At 53.8% G+C, this 24,288-nt stretch overlaps 1 protein-coding gene across 4 annotated transcripts in view; it reads left to right on the forward strand.

Moving 5' to 3' along the window:
- Positions 1-2,865: 2,865 nt before the first annotated feature.
- The window catches only part of ST3GAL1 (ST3 beta-galactoside alpha-2,3-sialyltransferase 1), a 94,264-nt gene continuing 72,841 nt past the window's right edge, over positions 2,866-24,288 (forward strand). Inside the window, exons 1-2 of one of the 4 annotated variants that reach the window (XR_006782366.2) lie at positions 2,866-3,234; positions 21,239-21,392. The gene's annotated coding sequence lies outside the window, so the exon portion shown is untranslated. Of the gene's footprint in view, positions 3,235-3,260; positions 3,918-21,238; positions 21,393-24,288 lie in introns of those variants that run through there. The other 3 variants (XM_045812244.2, XM_045812245.2, XM_087864599.1) reach the window with 3 other exon arrangements.

The raw sequence follows: 24,288 nt of genomic DNA on the forward strand, positions 1-24,288 counted from the left end.
TTGAAAGGTAGCTTAAGTGTCCTACATCCTATATTCCCTGTAATGCAAAATGTATGGCTCTCCTTCCCCATGCTCACTCTTGAGATGGGTGCACGCTGCCTGGGCAGCCCATTCACGGTTAGCTTACTGACCCATGACCCAGTGAGGCCTGCCAATCAGATTCCTCTTCTGGAAAAGCTAAAACCCAGAATAGACGAACAGTGGGAAGTGAAATTGGAAGGAGTGTTTCTACAGTTGTCACGACATAGAGGGGCTGGGGCTGCAACTACGGGGAAAATGGTAGGGCAGACCCCCGGGCTGGGGAGGACTATGGGCCAGGAGAGAACAGAGCAGAGACGGGGGCGAGAGGAGGGAAAGAAAGGCGAGGGAGGGAAGGAGAGCCACAGAGCCGGAGCCAGAGCCAGAAAGACTGGCTGCCTTTCTCCTTCTAGCTTCCGTCAGTACATCCCTCTGTTACTGCCTTTCCTCTAAGGAAAGTTGGGCCTCCAAAACCGTGGTAAGTAAAGCACTGGCCCAAACAAACCGACACGTGCTCAGGAGCTCTGAACTCACCGCTGACAAGCCAGGCAGCCCTTTTCTGCCCAATCACACAGATGGCATCAGGGCCCATTAGGAGCCTTCCATTCTGATGTGTGAAGAAAGGGGGTGGGGGGAAGACGAAATCAATTTCCTCCACCATTATTACTGAGAGCTTTGCAGTTGCTCTGAGTATGTGGGGGAGGGTGTGTGTGTGAGCATTAAATCAATGTCAGGGCTCCCTGGGGGGACTCACTGTGCAGACACTCCCAGCAATGACTATGGCTGCTATTCTTAGGCAGGGCATGTCGGGAGACACACTCAGGGTGACAATGGGGAATGCCCTGACACATAGCCCCGGATGTGGGCTCCCGGAAAGTCCAGGGGCCTCAGAAGTGCTGTCTCCATGGCCTGTCACAACGCTAGAATAAATGGGAGAGGAGGGGAGCCCTCTCTCCTACCTGGTAAGAAATACATTATAACAGAAAGGATGTGGGCCAGAAAAACCTTGCCAGGTTACCCCATCGGAGCCTGGGATGCACATCTTTATAGAGAAGGTGATGACTTAGGCATGTTTCACCACAGAGTCACTTAATTAGGAATTCCCACCTCAATGTGGAGTCACCTAGGGGAACTGCCAAGAACCTGGGGCTGAAATCAAGAGCTGACTCTGGTTCTTTGCTGCAAAGTGGAACAAACAGCTGGATGATCAAGGGCCACGTACTTGCCCAATCTGGTCTTCTCCCCAGACTCCACTAGGATAAGACGGTACAGTCCTAATTACTCAGTAGTTAATTTTCTAGTGGTGAATTTTCTCACTCTCCCCACCCCCTCTTTTTTCAATCTGCTCCTTTTCTACTTCTCTCTGCTCTGAATCACTCCCCTTTCCTCCCCCAAGGCCAAGAAGTCTCCTGGACCAGCTCATTCCCTGGGGCAGGCCACCTCGCTGCCAGGGGTGGGGGCCCAGGCCGGAGGCCCACCGTCAAGACAGCTAACTTTCACTGGGCACTTACTCTATGACCGGCATAGCTTTAAGGGTTCAACATGTAGGAATTCACTTGATTATTACAACAACCTTATAGGATAGACAATTATTCGGCCCATTTTCATAGAAGAGGAAACTGAGGCACAGGGCTACCTAAACTCGTTTTAAGATCACACATCCAATGAGGGCAAGGCAGGCGCAGAAGCAGGAAGTCCTCTCCAGCTGGCCCTGGTCTGCAGCACACACTACAGTGTCCCTCTGATAAATAATGTGTTAGGGAGCTACCCCCCTTCCACCGCAAAAGGCTGACCTCTCCAAGGAAAGCAATGGAAGCTGGAAGAAATAAATACCCCCTAGGCCACACTGCCTCTTTCCTCTTAGCATTGCTCAAAAAAGTTGCAAAAGAGGCACAATCCCTGTGAGGGGATAAAAGCTGTACAGTCACATTGTTTTAATGTCTCTTAAACCCCGTGTCCAGCATTTAGTCTCTAAAACTGGCATTCTGGCATTGAGCACTGATGTCTCCAATGCCCCCACTTCCCTCTAAAGAAGAAAAGGCAAACCCTCGCCCCCAAACCTGAGCCCCAAAGGGGGTCTGGTCCCAGGAGCCCCAGGCCCAGGCCTTCCTGGGACCGGCCCCTGCCTGGAGTCCCGCTGCCTGGTGCTCGCCCCACTCTGGACCGCGGTGCAGCCTCCGCATCTGGGAGGAAAAACCCGCGGCGGGCGGGCGAGCCAGGGCGGGGGCCGCGCCGCGGTGGCCGCTATGCGGCTCCGAACTGGGCCCGGGCTCCGGCCTTACCGGGGCCCCGGCTCCGGCCTTACCACCTTACCAGGGCTCCAGCCCCGCCGCGCTCCTTCCCTCCCCCTGCCTGAATCCCACCTCGAGTCCCGCGCCCTTAGAGGAAGTCGGCGGCTTTGCCCAGTCGCCAGCAGGGGATCAGCCCCTTCTTGCTACGTGCGCGCCCATCTCAGGCTCTTCGGGGCACCGCTACGTCCTCTCGCTGGGCGTCCATCGCCTCCTCTCCGGGGCTGACCCCACGGGTCCCCCGGCGGTTCCTCCTTAGTCTCGTCAGCCTGAGGGCGGCGGCCTCTGCGCGGAGTGTCGTGGAGTTGTCCCTGCAGAGCCCTCTCGGGGCGGTGATCCAGTCCCCGCGCCGCCTCCGGCGTCTCCCCAGACTGGCCTCCGCTAGCCGGCTGCGGTCCACGTGGCTCCGGAGCTCGCAGGAAGCCCTGAGCGAGCGGAAAGCCGAGCCGAGAGCGGGCGGAGGGGGCGCGGGGGGGTGGGGGTGGGGGAGCAAGGGCCCGGGGGGCGGGCGCTGGGCGGAGGAAGGGGAGGGCCGCGCGCCGCCGAGGCGCCCGCCCAGCTCCGGCGCGCCCCGCTCCCGGCCCCGGCCGGCCAGGGAAGCGGCCCCTCCCCGGCCGCCCGCGCGCCCCTCCCGTTACACCCGGGGGAAGGTGTTCCCGAGACCGCTCCCATCCTTACCCCGCCTCCCCGCTTCCCCGGCTCCAGCCTCTGCCGGCGGAGCTCCACTATGCCAGACAGTTTCGACACTTTGCAAAGACAAAGACCAGAGGGAGGAGGAAGAGGTGGACGAAGAGGAAGAGGAGGAGGGAGAGGAGGAGGGAGCGATGTGAGCTGGGAAGGGGGCGAGTGTTCGGGACGCCCCCCCTTTATTCTTCTCGGAGCCCCTCATCCCCAAAGCGGCGGAAACTCCAGCGTGTCTCCAGCTGCGGTGAGTGAGCGCGCCGAGCCCAACGCTGCCGGGGTGCGCTGGGGGCTGCGTCCGCCGGAGTTGGGGTTCCGGCAGTTTCGAGTGTGTTCTCCTAGTGGAGGGGTGATTGCCCGGAGCCGGGAACAGAAATGGTCGGGAGGGGTCTAGGAGGGTGTGACATTGGAAGTGGGACTGAAGACCCCAGGCGCCCGGAGGAAGACACACGTAGGGAGACCCCTTCCCCAGCTACGGCGTCACCAGGGTCTTTGGGAGAGGGACGAGGTCCTGGAGGAGGCTGGGGCTCCGGGATCTTCAGCCGTTATTAGAAGAGCCGCTGGGACCTCAGCAGGGAGCCTGCGCCAGGTCCGGGGCAGCGGTCCCCGGGTGGCCCCAGTGACATTGCACCGGCGCCAGGCTGGAATCTCCCGGGTCGGGGCCGCCAGAGGGCGAAGCGGCCAGCGGGGCCGCGGGTGGGATGAGTCCCCTCTGGGCGGCTGGCTACGGCTCTTCCGAGTGGAGCGAGGGGCGCGGGGGCGCGCGGAGGCTCCCGGAGGCTCCCGGTGATCCGGTCCAGCGGCGGCGGGACGGTGTTGCGATCGAGCCTCCAAATCCGTTGCGAGCAGGAGCATATCCGGGAGGTGGCCATAGCCCCCGGGGACGCCGCCGGCCCACGTTGCTCCGGAGACGGTGGAGAAGTTGGCGCGGTAGCTAGACGTGGCGTGGTGGGCAGGGAGAGATTGGGTGGGCGCAGGGGAGCGTGGCGGGGGTGGTGCTGGTGGCAACTCGAAACTCTGGAGTCCGCCCCAGCCCCGTTAGGCGCCGCAGCTGCAGCGAAATAATCTGACAAAAGTTAGCAACTTGTCCGCGTTTCTCGGGTGTGTGACCTGCACGGGGCAGGGGCCGCTCTTTGGGAGAGCGCAGGGGCGGGCAGCCGCGACACTGGGGCAAAGCGCGGGATAGGGCTACGGCTAGATTCGGAATCGGGACCGTGGCGCAACTTTGAGCTCCTCCTTTTGCCGAGCATGAGTGTGTTTGAGCGTGACCTTGCGGGAGTAATCGCGGCTGAACTTGAGATGGGGGTTGAGGCTGCGCCCGGTCTGCCTTCTCCTTGCCCCGAGGCCCGGTCTCTGGGGAAGGGCGTCTGCAGAGTCTGGGTTCTGCTCGGCGCCTGGAGCCCCGAGCCCCTCCAGCCTGCCGCCCGCAGGTCCTGGAGCCCCGAGCCCCTCCAGCCTGCTGCCCTCGCGGGGCTTCGTGGGGGGCACTTGGCGGGTGGACACGTGCGCGCCCAGAAGTGCGCGGGTGGTGGGGGCTGGGCGGGTCACTGCGTCTGGAGGGCTCTGCGTGTCCCGCAGCGAGAGACAGCCTCGTCCCTGAGGGCAGTGACGCCTTTGCCGCGGGGCCGGGTCAGGCATCTCCCTGGCTTTCACGTGCCCACCGCCAGAGACTCCTCGCCTCTTCGGGTTCACCCTCCTGCGGGCCCCTTCGCCCCGTGGATTTGCTCCCCAGGGAGACAGCGAGCGCCCACCCCTGCTCTGAGGCTGAGTGTGTGTGTTGGGGCGGGGGGAGTGCGGGGAGAACGAGCTTCGCAGGGAATGAGGTTGTCCAGGAGTCGTCGCCACCGCGCCTGACACACAGTAGGGAAAGGCTGTTTGCAAAGGCCTGTAGATGGAAATGCGCTGGCAGGGGCCGGACGTCCCCTTCTCTCCTTGTCCCCCCTATTTCCACTACGGAATTCACGTTCATCCACCCAATCAAGCCCTTTAGGCTTCTAGACGTGCCTTGAGCACCTACTACGTGCGGGGTTCAAAGCTGGGCTGTTCTTAGAAGCTGAGGGCGGAGCCACCTGGTGTTCTTGCCCGGGAGCTGCGTAGGGACGCCCGGGACTTTCGGAAAAGGCAAGGTACACTGCCCCCTGCCGGCTGCTTTGGAAACTGCTGCTGGGCTCCGAGGTGGGGAAGGGGCGCCAGAGGCAGGGTGCCTGGGCTCCCTCAAGATCCCTTCCTGCACCTCTCCTTCCTGCCCCAAACACCATGGCCCGGCCATCTTCTGAAATCCCGTGGTTGGCTGAAAAGACCGACCGGAGTTCACCATTCCAGCCTCCCCCGCCCTCGCTCAGATCCCGGTCTTCCACCATCTCCCTCTCTGATGTTCAGGCCTGAGACTTGAACTCTCTGAATCTCAGTTTCTGTATGTGTAAAGTGGGGTCGTTACTATTACCTTCCGGTTGTGTGGCCTAGAGTCTTACATGTAACTGTGTGAATGTGTGTGCACGCACAGATAGACACGTTCACCCATTCACACTATATGTGCGTATTCCTGCGACCTTTGACTTCACATCCGGGAAAAGGAATCTCATCTTACAGAGAATTTATTTTGCTGAATAACTAAATAAAAGAATGAGTAGGGGCTCCTTCTTCCACCTTTGGACAACCCCCCAAGCCTGGAAATGTGCTGGCCCTGTGTTCTAGTCCCACATTTGCTGTCCAGGCTTTTACTCGGACAAGGCAAGGGCCTGGGCAGAAGCACAGTCTTCCCCTCACCTCACTGGGCTGGCAGGCCACCGGGCAGGCGGCTCTTGAACACTGCCCTGAGAATGGAAACAGGAAGTTGTTGTCCCCCTTCGTGGGGGGCGGGGGTGGATTCTGCTCCTCCAGGCTCTGCTTCAGCAGCGGAAGCTGACTTCAGAGCAGCCTTCTTGCTGACCTCAGGGCTGTGTTCCCATTCGGAGGCACAGACTGGCCATTCCCCCACCCTGGTTTACCAGCACCCCACTGAAGTTGGAGACTTCTACAGAGTTGGCTGTCTGGAGCCTGTCTGGAGCCCGAGACATGGTGGGGTGGATCCATTTGTGAGCCCAGAGGTGAAGGATCCCTGCAGGTCCTGGAGCCTCAGGGGTGTGTGTGGCTTTGTGCCAGGTGGGTCTCTGTTGCCCCCTGTGCACCAAGCAGCCCCCCAGGACATGATATCTCCTGGAGGCAAGCTCTCAGCAGCCCCCTCCCCCCGCCCCAGCAAGGGGCCTCTTTGAATCTCCCTTGCTTGAGTCCCTTGCTTTATGGCAGGCAGGCTGCTGACTCAGAGGACTTCTATTTGGACAGGGCTTCTTGCCTTATGGGATCTAAACCTTAACCCTCTCCCCAGGCTCCCTCCCACACCATGGAAGCAACCAAAGTAAAGTAAAAACAACAACAACAACAAAACAAACAAAAAACCCCACCAGTCATCTCCTCATCTCCTTCTCTGGCTTCCCCATAAATCCCGTATGCACCAAGGATGAACGCCACTGGCCAGTGGAAGCGCTGCTGGCCCGGTCATAGAGAATTCTAGAATAAGGTTCACAGGCACTTTGTTCAGTTGTGGAGCATATGTGGAAACTTCATACCCCCCTTGCAGACCCAAGGATCTGAGAGCTCTCTTCTCTAATTTGGGCACACGAACCCAACCTTGGGCCCCAGAGGAAGCCTGTTGTAGTCCCAGGGCCAGTGCTCAATTGCTTTGTAACTTGGCACCCACACTGTTCCAGGCTCTGGTCTCAGTTTCACTCTCTGCAAAATGAGAGGCTTGGAGTTCTGCTGACATGGCCTTGGGGCCATGAAAGCCTTTCTTCATGAAGACAGCCTGCACCCTATTTGCTTTTGCTCCAGCTCCATCCTCAGAACCTTCCAGACATTCCTGGCATCACAGACCACAGGGCCATCCGTGCAGGGACGCCTCCCTTCCCTTACTCACAGACAGTGCTCCAGACTCGCAGAGCCCACGCCCACTTGGTGAAGTCATTCGCCAGCAATTCTCAGCACTGGACATTGAGACATAGCCCAGAAGTTTCAGACTCTGGGGTCTGAAAGTTGGCAGAGTTGAGGTGACATTTGTGGGGACTCCTGATGATGCGTGTGGCCAATAGGAATGTTGGTGCCCTCACTAGGACCAATTTTGTTCCCTCTCCAAGCGCTGAAAACGTTCATAGAAATCATTTCGTTCAGTCTTTCATATTAATGAAAACAATACTGAGGCCCAGAGGGGAAATGATGGGACGCTGGGTGACAGAGCTGACCTGGAAAGCTCACTGGTCTCCTAAACTCCCCAGTAGGTGAGTCCTCTCTGTTTCCCCTTCCCCACACCCATATTCTTTTCTGTGTATTTAAGTCTCTGTTTCTTTTTTTTTTTTTTTTAAGATTTTATTTATTTATTTGACAGAGAGAGACAGCCAGCGAGAGAGGGAACACAAGCAGGGGGAGTGGGAGAGGAAGAAGCAGGCTCCCAGCGGAGAAGCCCGACGTGGGGCCCGATCCCAGAACACCGGGATCACGCCCTGAGCCGAAGGCAGACGCTTAACGACTGCGCCACCCAGGCGCCCCCAAGTCTCTGTTTCTTCATTAGAAACTAGCATTCCTTGGGAAGCCTGGGGTTTTATTGTTTCATGGGTCTTGGTGGCATTGTTTTGATTTCAGTTGAACCAACATTTATTAAGAACTTATCATGTTCTGGTCACCATGCCAGATGCTGAAAATACAGGATTGGAAGAGCATGTGATCGATCCTTCTCCCTTCGCCCCAACCTCTTGCTGCCCCCAGAGGTCACCGTGTGGTGGGGAGGCTCCAGGGGCAGGAAGAGTATGTTGCAGTGGTTTGTACGGGGTGGACCCGTGCGTGTGCTGAGAGAGGGCTGGGAAAGGGAAGGGAATGGATTCCTCTGCCTTGTGGGACCCTTGGAAGGATTCACTGAGGAGACAAAGCCTGCATACGTAGAGGAATCAGACGGCCAGAAAGCGAAGGTATTTTCTTGAATGCATTGAACTGGTATCTAATTAAAGTGGTATGTGCCCTGCATGTCCGAGAAAAATAAAGTAAAATAAAATAACAGACTGGACATAGGTCTGTCCGTTCTGCATGGTTCTGCAGGGGTGAGGGAACGGGGCTTTTAGGGGCTCAGTGATATGGCCCCGTTCCTGTAGTATGTGCCGGTCTCTGGTTTGCTTTGGTGGGATTTATCATTGCGCTCAGCGGAGCGCAGGTCCCTGAACTGTGATCTTCCAAGGGTTATGGGCGTTATAGGGATAGTGTGTAAGATAGAGACTAGCTGCTTTGCTTTCACTTTAAGAAAAATAAAATTTGGTGCGTTATCTTTAATCCTTGTCCTTATACTTGATCTCAGATTTAAATGGCTGCCTTGGGAGATGGGGTTAAAGGCATGGCAGGCACTGTGGGGGGACAGGGCCCAGGGTTTCAGGCATAGGACTGCGTCTGACTGTGTGAGCTCAGGCAAGCCCTGTACCTCCGAACCAGGGTTGAAGTGCAGGTGGGTGATTATCTCTGGATGCATGGTGAGGATTCAAGTTCATGAACTGCAGAGTGCCCCAGGAGGGGCCTCCTGATATCCCAGCTAAGAGTCTGTGCAGGACGGTTAGCACCCAATGTGCTGAATGCTGGAGGCACGTATCCAAACAGAGCATGTGGGAAATAGAAGAGTTGACGGAAGGTGGAACATTCTGGAAAGCTCATGGAAACACCCTTGATGTACAAGGCTGGGGTTCATGTTAAATGCTTTGTTAATAACCCCCACTGGAAAGAGCAAGGCTGAATGACCGGGTTAGAGTAACAGCTTGCTTTTCTCATTCCCGTGGCTTGCGTAAAACTGAAAGTTTCTTTATCCCTAGGGCATGACACAGGGAATTACCAGGAACAGGGATATCTGGGGGCGGAGGGGAGTGCACAGGTGAGGGTGCTCCACGCCCTGAGCCCCTCCTGTGTGGCCTGGCTGTCTCAGCAACAGGTGTGAACTGTGTCAGAATTGAAGGCACCCAGAGGGGACTCGGTCTATCCCGGTTCACACTGGGATGGTTGTTTGAGACAGGACACTGGTGTCAGGATATTTTCTGCTGAGTCAGGTGGATCCAGGCGGGGCAACCACGGGCCTAGGACTCAGAACTCCTAGCTCCTGGTCCCGATCCTCATTCCGCCTGCTCCTGGCTGAGGACCTGGGGTGCATCACTGAACCTCTTAAGAGTCTCCCATTTCCTCAGTTGGTAGATGGCACCGTGTAATTCCTACCCTGCCTGGGAGAATTGGGAGGAACCCCCAGGATGAGGCCATGAACCTGCCTTATTGGTAATAAATATAGTATCTTCTAATTTTTATTAAGCATTTAGGGTGTGCCCAGAACAGTGGCTAGTATTTTAAACATTGACTCCTTCCGGGTTCCAGTCGGAAACATACACTCACAGATGGAGCAGAGCGTTTAGTAAAGGGAACATCTCCAGAGCTGGGAGTAGTTTGTAGGGAAGTCAGCAAGGGATCTAGCAGGACCTGAGTCCAGGTACCACCGCCCACCGTCTCCTCCCCAACCCCCCCAAGAGGCAGATGGAGGGATGGGTGAGGGGAACCAGGAGTGTGACGATTGGAGTGGGTCGAAGCCTCTGAAGAAAGCCTCTCTCCTCAGCCTGGTGGGGAACAGCCAGGAGGATAAGGCTGCCACCTCGCTGCCTGCTGTTCACAGTCCTCGTGCCCCTGAGAGCTGAGCTCACCTGGCAGCCGGAGATTACGGGGTTCCGTTTCGGAGCCTCTCAGGGACTGGACGGGTCTGGAGGTGGACCTTGCAGTCGCCTGTCAGTTCCTCTGAGTCTACAGCAGCCAGGGACGTGGGTGGCCCGAGGCTCCCCGAAGCACAGAGCTGGAGGCAGGAGGGGAGCTCCCTTGCTCACGGCCATACCCGTACTGCTGGTGGGAGCCCAGGTTTCCACCACTGCGCTCCGTTCCCCTTGTAAGATACAAGACTCCAGAGTAAGACGTTATTATTAAGACCTTAATGTTTTCAGGGCATCCGCATGGCTCAGTCAGTGAAGCATCTGCCTTCGGCTCAGGTCACGATCCCAGGATCCTGGGACCATTGGGCTCCCTACGCCGCAGGGCGTCTGTTTCTCCCCCTCCCTCTGCACCTCCCCCTGCTAGTGCTCCTCTCCTCAAGTAAATAAAAAAAATCTTAAAAAAATAAAAAAAGATCTTTACGTTTTCAGTAGCGTGTTTGAGAAGCAGGATAGCTTCAGTATCAAGGTTTCTGGGTCTGAGGTTTATCACTATTTGTGCAGTGATCTCATCACTTACTTTTCCCGGGTCTCGGTTTCCTCTTTTGTCATGGGGATGATACTCCGTACAGTTGATCTGAAAAATGGACGAGTCACTCAACAGATGTTAGCTTTTGTTCCCGAGAGGACCACCGTTCGGACATGTGGTGTGGGTGGCAGTTGTGTTCGCTCTTGTCCTTCTGGCCTATTCCATATTCAGATAATACCATTTGAATATTTTTGTCTTAAAAATCTTTTCCTTCCAAAAACATCTGGGGATGTTGGACCATTTCTTCTGACTGTGTGTGTTTGTGTACATATGTGTGCGCGTGTGTGCATTTTTTTTTCCTCTAAAATATGTAAAAGTTACCTAACCAGGTCTGATTCTGGCGTCCTTAAGAATATAAAATACAAGTTAAAAATCTCAGTAATTCAGAGAGGTTGAGAGCAAAGAACATTAATTCCAAATCATTGGTGGAATGAAAAAGGGGGTTTCAAATGACTTTTGGTAGGTCCCCATGTGGGTATGCAAAGAAAATCCTTTCTTTGAATTTCACCAGCTACCTTCAAAAAATTCAACCCAAATAGATATCATTGTGATAGATTTTGCTACATTAAAAAAAAAAATCCATTTGAGTCCACATTGAACTAACAGACCAGAGTGGCTAAAAATTTCCTTCATGAATATTTACTTAGCAGAGGGCTCTTGAGAAAAACCCACCCCCCCCCCAAAAAAAAGAGAGAGAGAGAGAGAAAGAAAAACCACAACCAAAGCAAACCCAGCTTCTTCTCTAACTGAGAGGGTGGAATGACTCCAAAATATTGTTTCATGCTCAAAGCGCCTAGAACAACTCCACATGGAAGATGAAAATCCATCTAATTGGGCAGTTACCTTTTCAGAAATACAAGGCTCAGCGGAAAGAAAAGAAGAGGAAAGAAGAAAAGAAAACCTCTTTCCTTGGAAGGCTAGACTGGAGCCCAAAATAAACCGCCTGAATCGGTTGGCCCAATAACGAAGGGCTGGGTTCCCCCTCCCTGTCTTTAGTATAATATCCTCAGAGAGCTGCCCGAGGTCTGAGAGCGAAAGCCCCTCCTGAAACCCCCGACCTCTGCCGTCACAGCCGTTGGCATCTGCAGCCCTGACCCTGTTTGGACTCCGCTGAAGCTGGTCTAGGTGCTGCCCTGGGGTGAGGCTCCTCCCCATGTTGCAGAGGAAGTGACTGACCCAAGGTCCCACGGTCTCTGCACACAGATCTTCCTTCCATGTGCCCGAAATTACCCCTGTGCGGAGTGGGAAGGCATAATAAGCCCATGCTTCCAATGGCCTGGACAGCCCTGCACACATCTTCCTCAGCTCAGCCCTCACAGCCCCCACCTTCCCACCTTGAACTGTCCAGACGAGTCGGGTGACCTGGTCGACACAGGGCCTGTGCTTGGGAAAAGGCAGACCCAGGCCTCTGACCCTGGTATGGCCCCCTCCCTTAAGCTTCGCCCTTCGGGGCCTTGCTGTCTCCACCTCATCCTGTGTTCCCCCCATCTGCGTGGCTGAATCTGAGAATAGTGGCAAAGGAACATAATCTAAGTCTTGGTATCCTGATTAGATCTTAGAGTCAACTTAAGGAGCCCAACCTTTATCATTATCATAATACGACACAGCACAAGACAGCGCAATACCACGCTTACTGTTTCTGTAAAGTAGGTCCGGATGAACTGGAACCAGAAGCCGGCTTGGCCGGAGAACCAGCTTTGGCATTAGGAAGTCAGAGCACTCCATCACGGGGCAGGTAGCGGGGGGGGGGGGGGGGGGGGGGGGAGGCCTGGGGGTGGGGCCCAGGTAAGGTTCTGCTGGTGAGGTCCAGGGAGGCAGCCCTAGAAAGAAGCTCTCAACAAATAACTCGGACATTTAGTTAGGTGATTTCCCAACCACGTAGTTGTTTTGCATGTAAATAATCTTGTCAAGGGGAGGAAGTCAGCGAGTACACGGAGTCAAAGGCAAGGAACAAAGGCATAAACAGGATTTATAAGAGAAAGGGAGAGAAGCAACCCAAAGGGCAGAGCCTAGGAACTGGGAGTCTTGCTTATATGTCTTTTGCATGGTGAACCGATGAACTGTCAGGGAGCAAAGAGGTTGTGTGCATTCTGTCCTTGAGAAGGAGTTCAAAGAATATCCTCTCAGTTGATGGATTTTCTAGAAAACCCCAAGAGCTGAACTGCGGAGCCTAGTCATGGCTGTCTTGGGTTGCCTGTTGGCGGGGTCTACCGTCAGCATCTCCACGTGGGGCTGGGCCAGGACGCGCGCTTTCCAACAGCACACTTGACACTTCCTTAAATATTACTTTCTTAGTCTCCGCAACAGCCCTATGAAGTCACTGCTCATACTTTTTCCCTAATCCTATTTTACAGATGTGCAAACTGAGGCTCAGAGAAGTGAAGCCCCTTGCCCCAAGTCACATAGCTAGAAAGTGGCAGAGCCAGAATGCTTCACTGCCTCCTTTCTGCCCAAAGCCTCAGATCTCAGGCACCATGATGTGTAATTCCGGGATCATCCCCTATCTCTACATGGGGGCGCTGGGGAGGGTGGGGCAGCCTCTCTAAGAGGTGCAGGTAGAGAACCCATACCGGCTCTCTGTCCCCAAGCCCAGCCCCGGGGTGGGGCTCCAAGCCTCTTCCCCGATTCCCCCTTTGGTGCTGGTTGGATGGGTTTATTTAGCTAACCGTGGCGGTCTGGTATGAGTTTAAATCTCTGTGTTGCTGATTACAGGCACTCATCCTTTGGGCTGTTGTCATACATTGAATTCGGGGAGCCCCACGGTGCCTGGAGATTGAGGAAGGGCTGGGAGCCAGCCTCCGAGAGGGACTGGGAGCAGAAAGGCTTAGTCAGTTTGTCACCAGGCATGTAAACCCACCCAACTCCCAGGGCCCGCTCCGAGTACAATGATTAGTAAAAGTTGCTTTTGCAACATTGGAAAATTCCCTTTCAATAACATCTTCACAATGGAGAGAAAGGTCTGCTTGTTGTTCTTCCTTGAAAACACTGTTAAGCCTACCACCTGGTGGAGAGTCTGATGAAGAAAGACGGTTGCTGGGGAAACATAGGAGCGACCACAAACAAGAATGTCCTGGGGGGAGGGGGGTGTTCCTGGTTGTTCCTAAAGCAAAATCTGGAAATTTCAAACCTCAGTCTTTTGGCAAAAAAGGAAATTAAACCAAAGGGTTGTTGAGAAGGCTGTGAGATCGTGCCCCACCACCTCATAGAAATTTCCAATGAAACACACGCCTTGTGGAGTGGTTTGAAGAATTGGTTCCAACAGAAGGTCTGCTGTTATTTTTTCGGTCTCTACCTGTGACCGGGAACAAATGGAACGGAGCAAAACCGACCTGTGAACTCTAGGATTCGAAAAATTGAGCCGATGCCTGTGCCATGCCAAACGACAGTTTTGGATATCAGAGTATGTCTGCCTCATTGGGAATCGACCCCTGGGATGAAGTCAAGGAGGTTTCCCTGTTTCTCTTAGCGGGAGCCGTGGTGTCATAAGCTGTGACCGTTACCGGAGGGGGCGAGAGGAAGGGGTATGTGGGTAGATTGGGTGATAACAAGGGACAGAGGTGGTGCATTTGCAGAGCCTGAAACAAGAAAGAATTGTAGAATCCAAGAGTTTGCAAAGCGGCTTGGCAGTGCCCTTGGGCAACCTTCCCCTAGTCCAAGATTTCAATTATTCATCGACTGAGTCATTCATTGATTCGCCCCATAAAAAACACTGGCTCTGCCACTTCTTAGCTGTGTGACCTTGAGTGAATTGCTTTACCTCTCTGTGCCCCCATTTCCTTATCTAGAAAATGTGGGTAAGACTACCTACCTCCCACTGAGTACTAAAATGAGCACTAAAAGAGTTGGTATTTGGAAAGGGTTTAGAATAGTGCCCTGCAGAGGGCCCACCCTCGGGGCTTGCTAAGTGTGGGCTGCGATCATCACCGTCCTCATTCAAGTTTAGAAACCCCTTGCTCAGTCTCCCACGAATTGGTTGCTCACTTCTACTCTCCCATGTGATGGTTATTCTGTGTCTGCTTGATCATGAGATCTGTGCCCCACACAGTGGCCCTCTGTCCTCTGGACACCTCTGTGCATTAGGAAGCTCTTCCTCACACAGAGCTTCCAACCCTGGAGGGCTTCCTGGAGGAGGTGGCAGGGTGCAACTCTCCAGCGCTATCTGAATTTAAGGCTAAGAGAGTGGTCTGGGCTGTGGTGTGGTCACTGGACCCCAGAGGCAGGTGAGCACACCTAAGGAGACATTTTGGGTATTCTCTGCCCCCTGTCTCACAGCTAAGCAGGCAGCTTAGACAGAGGGCCGATCCGTGCAGTTCCTCAGGCTGTCAGCGGGCAGAGCCAGGACTGGAAGCCAGCCCGCAATTTCGAGCTGCCAAGTCCTGCCTTCACCGCTGGGTTTCCTCCCAACTTGGTAAGCTCAGGGTGTCCTAGAGAGCGAGCCTCCCGCGGCCTACCCAGGCCAGCAGCCAGGGACCCCAGGGGCCGGGTCTCCCGCGTGACCCCCTGCACCAGGCTGTTGGCACGGCGCTTACACCCCCCGTCTCCCAGACCACCCCGCACCCCCGGGCTCCTGTAGACCTCCCTCTGAGCAAGTCTGTGTTGGGTTTTGTGAATTCTGGCGGCTGTCTGCCCTTTTATCCTTCCTGAGTTTCTGCCTAGGAAATACCATGTTCTGGACGTTTTGGACTCCTTTAACCTTCTAAACAGGGCTCTGTGGTCATTCTTGTTATCGGTGTTTTGACAGTTGGGAAAACCGAAGTTCATTGACGTTGGCTGTTTGACCTAAGGTCCCCTAGGTTGGGTCGAGTTGGGGGCTGTTATGCGCCATGGACCAGAAGTTCCTGGGCCCAGTGTGTCTGCTCTCACTGCCCACACCAACAGCCCTTCGCCAACCTCCCTCCCACCTCCCCTTCCTTTGTTCCTGAGAATCAGATAAGAGGCCAAAAGAACAAAGCCCCCCCTTCCCCAGTCATATTTCAAAGGGCTATAAATAGAATGGTTCAGGGTGGCACTCCGGTCACATTCAGCACAGATTTTGTGTGATGCCAGCCCTGTCCTCTGGCTCAAGGTTCCCCGATCAGCACAAGCTCCCTTCTTCCCTCTCATCCACAAAATCTTGTTCAAAAGTCCATAGTCAGGGCTCCTGAATTAGGCCCTGCTTGCCTGGCAAACAAACCCACACATTGTTGTTCCCAGTTCCTCCCAGATCTGAGCATGGCTCTGGGCAGCCCCTAGGAGCATGTGGGGCCCAGACGGGGGTGTGGGGGGGCAGCCTCCAGGGCCTCCCTGCTCTGAAGGCAAGTTCAGTGTCTGCAGCAGGGAAGGCCAAGGGGCACCTCCTGTCCAGGAGGCCTGGGGGCGGAGGGGGCAGCCAGGGCCAGGAGAACACGGGCTCTGGGGCAGCTGTGGGCCTGGGGCAGGTGACTTCCATGTTTGAGCCTCAGTCTCCCCGCTTGTGCTCTGGGGTAGCACCACCCAGCCTTCTGGCTGGGAGACGAGAGAAATAAAACAGGAGGGGACGGGGGTGGGGGGGAGCCCCGGAGAACAGACGGCCTTGCGGCTGGAAGATGGTGGGACCCGGTGACAGCAGCAGTGAGGGTGGAGAGGGCTGGGACCCCATGGAGGAACCCTGAGACGGATCCGGGGCCCCTCCCCGTCATGCGCTCCAAGGAAGGGGGTGTAAGAGAGGAACACAGCAAGACTGCAGTTTGGGACTCCAGCACGGCCAGCATTCTTTCAGTAATGAGGTACGGCCAGGCCAGCGTATCCCTTCCTGCAGGTAGGAGGGGTTCAGCCAGACCCACATGGAGCAACCCCAGCAGGGGGAGGCTGGTGGCGGCCGGGAGGGAGCGGCCCGAGCACCGGGGCTGGGCTGGTGCACGTGGGAGTACTCTCCAGCGGTGTTGGGGTGCCTGCCCCCATGCGAGAAGCACCTGTGTCTTCCTCTCTCTGGGCGTTGAGGGCGGACTGTGCTCGGTGCTGGGAACCCGAAGTTGAAGCTGCTTGGAGAGAGCTGGGAGCCCAGAGCCCAGGAGCAGACCAGTAAACTGCACCGCCCCCTGCTCCCCGATCTGTGTGTGTGTGTGTACATGCGCGTGCGAGGGGGTGGTGGGGGGGAGAAGAACTGATGACCTTCTAGAGCCCAGCCAGGCTAGAAGGGGAGGAGAGCGCCTGTGTATTGTAGGCGGCTTGGAACTGCACTTCAGCCGCTTTCCCGCCCTGTTGCCTTGGGCAAAAGACCTGACTCTTCTAGAGCAGCGGTTTGTGCGTCTGTGAAATGGGGGTCAGCCTGCACCCCCCCCCCCCAGGACTGCTGCAAAGTCGGCACGGTGCTGGCCTCCTTGTCTACACTCATCCATTCGCCCTTGGTAGTGATAACCTCTCCCCTGGAGAAGCACCTGGCCTCCGAATTCAGAAATCCGGGCACGCGGAGGACTGCCCACAGGTGAAGCCCTTTCGGAGGGGGTGGGTCCGCGTGGGAGGATGGCTTTCCCTCCAGCAAGCCCACGCGCTTCCTGCCCGGTTTGGTGTGTTTCCTATCAGTCCTCCAGGCGGGTCGGGAGGTGCAGCAGCCCCATCAGGAAGGGACCGCTCAGCCCCCCGTACCCCTGGCTCCCCCACTCTGTGCCCCGCTCCCATCACCGAGCCTGGCCAGCAGCCCTGCTCTGGGCATCCCAGGTCCTACTCCAGGTGTTTCTGGGTCCTCTCACCACAGACTTCTGATCTTCCCCTGCACCTGCCTACATCTGGGTCACCTGTCCGCTCTGCAGACAGATCCGCCAGACAGTGTCCGGGCTGATCTCCCTCTCCGCGGTCACTGTGTTCTGGACAGGAATTCAGATTAAGAACCACCCACCTGTGTGCTGACCGTCTCCCCCACCTGCCAGGGCAGGGTGGCGCAGCTGCTGGTTTGTGTGCCCGCACCCCTCCCCACACGGTGGGCTCCTCACCGGCTGACCCCGAGAGTATGCTCTTGTCCCTGCCAGGGCACAGCACGGAGGCTGCAAGGTACACCAGACGCTCAGTGAGGGCCGGGGCGAAGTGCACTGCGCTGGTCCAGGTAGGAATTGGTGTATCCTTCAGGCTCCGATCTTGGCCATGACCTTGAGCAAGTTGCTATCTTCTTCAAGCCTCCACTTACTCATCCATCCGCAAAATGATACACGTAACAGCTGACGTCACATCACTGCGAAGACTAGCCGAGCTTTTGAGAACAAGGGGCTCAGTTTGGGAAAGTGCCCGCCAGCACTTTAAAGTGATATCTGCCGCAATTCCTACTGCTACTTTTACTTTACTGATTTTATTATTAAAGTGATTTCATGTTGGTTTTTATCCACGTGTTTTTCAGTCCAGTCCTGCAAACTAGTTGAAGCAGGAACAGTGTCCGTTTTACCAAGGAGCAAACTAAGACTCAGAGAAAGACCGTCTGTCTGCAGTCATGCAGCCTGGCTTGACCAGCGTCTCCTGGTCTGCACGGCCAGCCGCTGGGCACGCTGTTTTGGGATAGGACGTGACCACAGGCCTCTGAGAGTAGCTGTCTGTACGTGGAAAGGGCAGCACTATTATTCAGCGGGGCCCGGCGTTCACCATTATCCAGAGGGTCACTTCTCTCAGGGGGAGGGAAAGGCTGGGATTTCTCAAGCGATCTGGCTGCGCTCCTCCAGGAGTGATGTGGAGTTTCGCGTCTAGTCCTCTGCTCCTCTCCCCAAAGAGACAAAATCGGAGGACAGAATATCTCGGGAGATTTATCACGTTCTAGTGCATGATGACGCGGGGGGCCTGCCGATGGTGATGTTCTGTGAGGGGCGAAGGAGGAATGATTTATGGGTGCTCATCTCCCGTATGGCAGATAGAGTTGGTGGACATGTTTCTTGCTTCCGAGTCTCCTGGTTTCAGCCCAGCGGTTGGCTGCTGAGGGCCTGGGCTGGTCCCTGGTGGCTGCCGGTTGTACAGATAGAAATGAAGTGGCGAATGGCCAGGGGGAGAGGAAGGGTAGCGAAGCAGGTGGGATCTAGGGAGATGCAGGATGGCAGGGCATGGGAAGAGAGCTACGATGTGGCATTCCAGAAGTTTTGGGGGTGTGTGTTAAAAAGCAAAAGGCATGGGCGCCTGGGTGGCTTAGTCATTTAAGCATCTGGCTTTGGCTCAAGTCATGATCTCAGGGTCCTGGGCTCGGGTGCCCTGCTCAGTGGGGAGTCTGCTTCTCCCACTCCTTCCTGTTTGTGCTCTCTCTTGCACGCTCTCTCTTTCTCTCTCAAATAAATAAATAAAATCTTTTTTTTTTAAGATTTTTTATTTATTTATTGGACAGAGAGAGAGACAACCAGCGAGAGAGGGAACACAAGCAGGGGGAGTGGGAGAGGAAGAAGCAGGCTCCCAGCAGAGGAGCCCGATGCGGGGCTTGATCCCAGGACCCTGGAATCAGGCCCTGAGCCGAAGGCAGATGCTTAACGACTGAGCCACCCAGGCGCCCCAATAAATAAAATCTTTAACAAAAAAAAGCAAGAGGCAAGAAGAGTCTCAGATCATTAGGCTGCTCCCTGGACAATAGGATTTTGAGTGGGATAATGACGTTTTCTGTGTATTTAGCACCCCAGGACTGTGTTAGGAGCCGAGACACCTAGGGTCTGGGAGGTAGGTGATACCTGGGAAACGGTTCTAGCTCATTAAAGTCCCATAGTTGCCAGTGTGCCAGTCAGGGTTGGGAATCCAGTGCAAAGGAATGAAGATAAACACAGGAAGCCATGGGCAGCCGAAAGTAAGGTGGCTAATTTGGCTTGGCGTCTGGAAGAGAGTAGGTGAAAGAAAACATCTTGGATGTGTGATAATGTGAACGAACTGTTTTGTTCATTCTCTCATTCAAGAAATAGGAACTGACTTTTCTCCCAGGTGGCAAGCGGTGTGCTGGGTGGTGGTGGCAGAGGGGGGTGTGGGACAGGCACACTTGTGCTCCTGTGGGCTTATCAGGCTAGTGACACATGCTCTCTGGGAGTGCAAGGGACTCTGGGCAGTGACAGTGCCTGGCCTTGTCTGGGCGGTCAGCAAAGATGTCCCTGGGAAGGGCCATTGACATTGCAGTCTAACAGGTGAGTAGATGGTCCACAGGGAAAGGGGGTGGTGTGAGCTGGGGATGGGAGGCAGGAAGGTCTGGGTTACAGTTTACAAGGGTCTTTCTGGGGGCTGCTGCAAGCAGGAATTGACCTCAGAGGAGGTGGCAGGGGCAGGTCCAAGGCTGGGGCAGTGGGCACCCGGTCTTAATTCTTCTTTCAAACAACAGGGGCTGAAAAGAAAGTTTCATTCCGGGAGTGTGCCTTTCCGGTGACACTGAGCCCTGAGTGCTCTGGCCCAGGCCATATTGTGTGTCTTCCATGCAAACATCCTGCCCCCTCAGCGAGCTCCAAATAGAATCTACTCATTGTCAATACAGGCTCCTTAGACAAATCTTGGGTCAGTCTGTAACTAAATCCTGTTGACTTTATGTCTAAAATAGCTCTTGAATCTTCTCTCTCTCCTCCACCCCACGGCCTCCCTGCCTTCGTCCTGGCCCTCCACGTCTCTTGACAATCACCAGCTTGGGGCTGATCTTTCTAAGTTGCGGTTTATTGTGTTTTATCACCATTGCTGGCTTGTAAAGATGACTTGGTGATTGTATCAGTGAGCTTTCTCTGCGTAACAAAGAGCTCCAAGCCTTAGTGCCTTTAACAACAAACATTTGTTAATTCTCCTGATTCTGTGGGTTGGTTGGACATTTCTTGTGTCTGGGCAGCATGGCTGGGGCTGGGCAGCGTGGCTGGGGCTCAGCAGCGTGGTACTTGCACCCGAGGGCTCAGCCAGGGCTGGGATGCCTGGGGCCTCTCCCGTGCCTCTGGGAGACCAGCTCAGCTGGGTTAATGGGGCTGCAGAACGATGCCTGGCAGCGAGAAAGGGGGATATTCTGTGCATAAGCACTGTTGAAGCTTTTATTTGTGTCCTTTGTTATTGGCCCACTGGCCAAAGCGAGTTACATGGCCATGTCAGATTCAGAGGGTGGGGAAATGGACCTCAGTTCATGTGGGGCGGGGGAGAAAAGCCACACTGCTAAGGACGATGTGTACAAGGTGGCCCGAGCCAATGGGGGCCGTTATTCTACACACCTGTCCCAGGGGCTAAGATGAGGACTGTGAAACTGGACAGAATGGGGGCATCCCATTGGGCGCTGTCCTCTACCACTTACTGCCTTTGTCATCCTGGTCAGGCTTGCTCACAGGAGCTCTCCAAGCCCCAGCTGCTCATCCATAAGATGAGAATAATCATTGAGACCACCTCAGGGATTTCGTGAGAAAACGTGTGGTCTGTACATCTCTCAGTGCTTGGGACACAGTAGGAGCTCAACCGGGGATCTCTGTTCTTACTCTCGGGTGGGGCCTTCCAAAGCCTTCTCCCACCCGGCCTCAGCCTGCTGGTGCATCCCCAACCCTGATCTCACACGTTCACTACTTACGTTTTTCCCTGTCCTCTTCCTCAGAGACACTTTCCCCAAACCTTTTCTTTTTGCCACACAGCATTTCACTTGAGCAAGAAGCAACTGAAAACCCATCTGCTCTTCTCATACTGAATTGGTCATTTCTCCCTTAGCTCGCCCCAATATCGCTGTCATCCTCGTATCACGTTGCCCTGAATTATTTGTTTATCTGTCTGTTTTCTCCACCAGGCTGAGCTTCCTGAGGGTATGAACTCTGGTCTCCTCACCTTTCTGTCTCTGGTACTTGGCTGTGTGTGTGGAATAGGATAGGTGTCTGTTTTTTAAAAAAATACTTGTATAAATCATTGGGTGAGTGAGTGGAGTGATGGGCGAATGCCTTTGAATTGTCTTGAGTCATCTTCAAAGGACAGTGGATGAACTAAATGTTATAACTGACTTGAACTTTTCTCCTCATCCCTCCCAGCTGGGACCATTTGCAGAATCAACCTTTCTGACATGGACATGCCAATAGAAGGAATAATCATCGCCAGGAGCTGTGGTGAGCAGACACTTTAAGCTTTGTGGCCAGGACAGTTTCATCTGAGGACCAGAGATGGACAGTCCCTCAGCCTCCTGAGGTAAATGACTACCCTCTCCTCCAGCACGAGGGGAAGTGTTGTCTTTTCTGGTTTCTTCCATAGATGAACTTGAGTAGGGGAGGACAGATGTTCCCCTGTGTCTTGGTCTCTTTGTAATTTGGCCTGCTCTCCCAGGGATATGCCATTAAGAGGGAACACTTTCTACCTCAGGGAAAAATGCAGTATATCAAGCAACCTCGTTTTCTTAAAAGGAAAGCCTTCTGTGTTCTCATTAAAGAAGTAAGGAAGGACTGGATTAGGAACAGCCTCATTTGACCAGTGTCTGCCATCCCAAAGAAGGTCTGGAATGAGATCGTACTGGGGTGAGTGTCAGCAGACAACGCTGACACACAAGACAAAACTGGCCCGGTCATTTTTTATAAATAAAGTTTTATTGGTACCCAGCCACACTCCTTTGTTCAGATATGTCTGTGGTGCTGTCACAGCACAACAGCGGTGGTGATAGAGGCTGTGGGGCCTGAAAGCCGAAAACATTTACAATCTGGTCCTTCATAGAAAGAGCATGCCGGCCCCTGGTCTAGAGCTAAGCTGTCCACATGTAGCCACTCCATGTGTGGCCATGTAAATTTTAATTCATTGACTTTAATCACAATTAAAAATTTAGCCCTCAGTCGCACTCACCACATTACAGATGCCCCACAGCCGTATGTGACTGGTGGCTACCATTTTGGACAGTGCACATTGGGAATGTTTCCATCAGTCAGGAAAGCTGGCTTGGGAAAACTGTGGTCACCCTGGCATGTCTCTCTTGGCTCTACCAGTGTCTAACGCAGCTTGGATTATGATGGCAACCATCGTAGAAGAAGGAAAGTTGGTGCATATGCGTGTGTGTGTGGCTGTTCTCTATGGTTATTGGTGAGGACATCTATCTATTTATCTACCTACCTATCCATAAAGATGGAATTACTTCTAAAATGTCTCTGGACAGCCAACCTATGGCTGATGTCTATGAGTCCCGGTAAAAACTAAGCCACTTGGACCTTGGAATTTATCAGTTTTATATATACAAATAGGTTGATACAAATATGAGCCTTTGCATGGTCATAGGAAGGTCAGACACCATCTAGGGCCTCCTGTAAAGGGTACGAAGCAATGCCCGTAGTGTTCCCCATGGGCTGAAGATGGGGCAAGAGAGATAAGAAATAGGAGGAGGAAGAAGGTGAGCTAAAGTTTTGGTGCCTGTGAGTCTTGCAAGAATGAAAATGATAGAGACAAAAGATGATAGGGAAGGGACCACGGGTTTACTTTCAAAGAACACGTTAAGCAGAGTAATGATGATTGGGACCTTATCCCATCTCAGAATTAGGCTGAGCACAGCCAGTTCTATATAACAGACCCATGGTGAGGAGCTTGGACTTGGCAATAGTTCCACCATCTTGGATGGGTCAGGACTGGGGGCAGAATAGGAGGTTCCACTTGTTGAATAAGGCAGTGTGCAGTGCAGAATTAGAAGGCCGGTCATGGAGCTGCACAGTACTTATGGATGGGTCCCAAGAAGGAACAGAGGAGAAACTCTAGGTGGCCTAGGGGCCTATAGGCAAAGGCCCCAGGTTGTGTCTTTAGGAGCTGGGCTTTCTCAACCTTGGGTTGCCCAAGAACCAGCAAGAACAAAGCAGAGATTCAGATGGTGGAAAAAGATTGAATTGATATGTATCTTTACATCTAGATCTGAAATGGGCCCTGCCTCTCTTCTCTTGGTTGGTCTTGAAGCTCTTCATAGTTGCAGGTGAGTGCTGGAAGCACTTGAAACAGAGGTTTCCATAGCGGACCTTCAAACAATGGAGCTTAATGCAGATATGAAGTAATTAGAAGTAACGATGAGAAACGGTATTGATTTTTAGTACATAGTATCGAGCACATCAGGGACAACAGTGATGGTGATGGTGGTGATATTAACCGCGATGATATTGTCCATCCATTTCAAGCTTATTATATGCCACATGCGCCATTCTGGTAATAGTAATTATTATTGTAATAGCTTCAAATTATTGTGCTAAGCACTATATTCACTTTTTCTCCGTACGTGAACCCAGAGTATGCTTTTCAATTACATTTTTTTCTCACTTGCCCAATTTTGATATAATGGCAAATTTACAGATAAGTTGCAAGAAGAGCCAAAAAATTCCTGGATTCCTTAAGTGTTAACATTTACTATATTCGCTCTATCCTCTCGTCTCTCCACTTTTTCCTGAATCCGAAGATTCTTATGACTACAGTACAACTAAGTTAGAAACTTAGCATCGGTTTGCTACCGTTAACTCATCCTTGGACCTTATTCTGATTTCACCAAGGGCCCCGCGTGAAATCCTTCCCAGCAGAAGAAAATCCATTTGGCACGTGGCCTTCTTGGAGAACTTCCTGAGTCTCATACTTCGTGACATTCGTGTTTTTGACACGTTTAAGCCAATTATTTTCAGACGGTCCCTCCGTTGGCGTTTGTCTGATGCTCTGTCATGATTAGATTTAGATGTCATGCCTTTGCCGGGCGTCCCGCAGAATTCACGGGGTGTCCTCAGTGCGTTGTAGTTGGAAGGCTGGTGCGGGTCTGTCCCGTTACTGTGATGTTGGCTTTATCTCTTGGTTAATGATGGAAACAGCACTTTGTCAAGGAGCCCCGGCTCCTTTCAGTGGCGAGTGGTATCTAGAAATACCATCTGGTCGTGAGGTATGCCCGTGGCTCCTGAGATAGCGTTGCCTCTAGGCCCTCTGAGCAGGCAGAACTGGGAAGTCGGGAGTGTGGGTGTGTGTGCATGCACACGTGCGTGCGTATATACTCATGCATATACACGCCCATGGACACACATCTGTATTTATAGACGTGTGTATACGTGCCCGCGTATACATGCATACCCATCGTATGGACGTGTGAATATAC

This window comes from Ursus americanus, chromosome 9 (genome assembly GCF_024610735.1).
Source record: "Ursus americanus isolate L20-20 chromosome 9, mUrsAme1.1.p, whole genome shotgun sequence".
Lineage (NCBI taxonomy): Eukaryota > Metazoa > Chordata > Mammalia > Carnivora > Ursidae > Ursus > Ursus americanus.